This window comes from Micromys minutus, assembly GCF_963924665.1.
Source record: "Micromys minutus genome assembly, chromosome: 13".
Taxonomy (NCBI): domain Eukaryota; kingdom Metazoa; phylum Chordata; class Mammalia; order Rodentia; family Muridae; genus Micromys; species Micromys minutus.
This window is the reverse complement of record NC_137982.1, coordinates 14,943,025-14,945,185: the sequence shown is the minus strand read 5'-3', so window position 1 is coordinate 14,945,185 and position 2,161 is coordinate 14,943,025. Positions and strand designations below refer to the sequence as shown.

The 2,161-nt window shown below is 41.5% G+C and overlaps 1 pseudogene across 1 annotated transcript; it reads right to left on the bottom strand.

Annotated features, from left to right (window-relative positions):
* Nucleotides 1-465: 465 nt before the first annotated feature.
* Nucleotides 466-1,186, bottom strand: LOC308428576 (14-3-3 protein theta-like; annotated as a pseudogene). The gene has a single exon. The product of its transcript is annotated as a 14-3-3 protein theta-like (transcript).
* Between the last annotated feature and the right edge of the window lie 975 nt (nt 1,187-2,161).

Genomic DNA, 2,161 nt, shown 5'->3' with positions numbered 1-2,161 from the left:
AAGGGTCAGTTTTTTTTTCTAAGACTGGTTTCCTTGAAAAGTCAACTATGCCCCAGTGAAAAAATACATGGGTATATATTATCAAATTCATTTTACAACAGTTAAAACTCTTTTTAAAAAACCTAAAGAATACTGTTTTCTGTTTTAAAATTGCAACATGGTTATTTTCAAACATAAAGAGTATATTTTTTAACCAGAGCCCATTATAGTTGTCATAGTTTCTTAAGGGTAACATATAGAGCAAAGCAAATTTCAAATCTCCCCATAAGCATACTTATGAATGTACAGGCTGGTGTTTTATGTGTCAACTTGACACAAGCTAGAGTTAATAACAGAGAAAGGAAATAAGCAGTTGATCCTATACACATGAATGGGCTTCCTTGCTAGAGGAAATCCAAGTGGAATAAGAAATGGAGATATAAAAAAGTTTTCTTGAGGGGATGGAGGTTGGTGCCCTGGATGCCTTTAGTTCTCGGCCCCCTCTGCTGCATCACATTCTTCTCCTGCACTGCCTGATGTCCACAGTGTTGTCTCTATGCAACTGCATGATGAGGGTACTGTCTTTATAGGAGTCAAAATTTTGTAGGAGTTCAGTGTATCAAGCTCTGCGATGACCTCATCAAAAGCCATTTTAGCCAGTGTGCAGGCAACATCTGCATTATTAAGGATCTCAGTAAAATACAGAAAAGTTTAGAGCCAGCTCCAGCCAGATTGGATACGTAGGTTGCATCTCTTTCTTGCTTATATCAAATGCTTCTCGGAAGGCTTCTTGGGAATTTTCTATTATTTGTTTTCGATCATCGCCACAAGCCACTTCAGCAAGATACCGGAAATAATCTCCCTTCATTTTCAGATAGAAGACTTTACTCCCTGGATTAGTTGCATTGGCTATTAAGTACTTACCCAACAATTCCAGGACCGTGGTGCCGATGGACTTCAACTCAGACTCCACTTTCTCCTGATAGTCCTTAATCAGCTGCAACTTCTTGCGGTGTTGGTCTTCTGCTCAATGCACAAGATGACCCTCCTGGTGGAACTGCAGCCCTCAATCACGTTCTTATAGGTCACTAACAGCAGGTTGTGCTCCTCATTGGACAGCTGGGCTTTCAATGCAGGTGGCCAAGTCATCATAACGCTTGGCCTGATAGGCCAGCTTGGCATTCTGGATAAGGTTTTTCTTCTCCATGGCGAGCGAGGACTAGAGATGAGCTGGATCCGGACTGCTCCTTCTAGTATCTGCACCCTCAAAGCAAGTCCCAGATTAAAGACTCTTATCTGGGCTGTTGCTATTTTGATTGTGAAGATTCTGTGATTTGGGTGAGCTGGGGCTAAAGAATCAGCTGTGATTTTAATAAGATATTAGAACAACTAAGCAAAATCTTTTTATTACTGGGATTATTGATGCTTGTTAGTTGGAGCTAAGAAATTAGTGATGAAGAAGCTCCTAAAGTTTTAAAGACTGGTGAGGAGGAGATCTGGGCAGCCCGGGAGCAGAGAGATCTCTGCAGAGTGCACGCAAAAAGCAAGCCCCCGCCCTGCCTGATTCAGGGACCAGGAACACAGCATTGGAACATCTGTTTCTACCCAGCGAATTTGGGGGACAGAACAGGGCTTGCCCAGCTGCCACCTGGACCAGAGGAGATCCAGTGACACAGACCACATACAAGAGAAAGGCAAGAACATATTACTGACAACAAGATGGCAAGAGGAAAGTGAAAGAGTATATCCCAAGTAAAAAAGACAACCTGGCAACACCAGAACCAAGCTCTCCCATAACAGCAAACATCGGAATGCCAAACACTCCAACAAAAAAGACGCAGACCTGAAATCATACCTCAAGAAGCTGATAAAGATACTTAAACAAGAACGGGAGGAAAAGCAAAAAGAATCAGAAGCTTTTAAAGAGGAAACAAGAAAAACACTCAGAAAACTCAACGAACTAGAGGAAAACAGAACCAAAGAGATGAAGGAATGGAAGAGGGAATTTAAAACAGAAATGGACAAAATAAAGAAAACGCTAAAAGAGATAACCCTAGAGGTAGAACACCTAATAAAGAAATCAGGAGTCACAGAAGCAAGCATTTCCAATAAAATACAAGAGATGGAAGAGAGAATCTCGGGGGCAGAAAACAACATTGTAAACATAGACAAAACAGCCAGA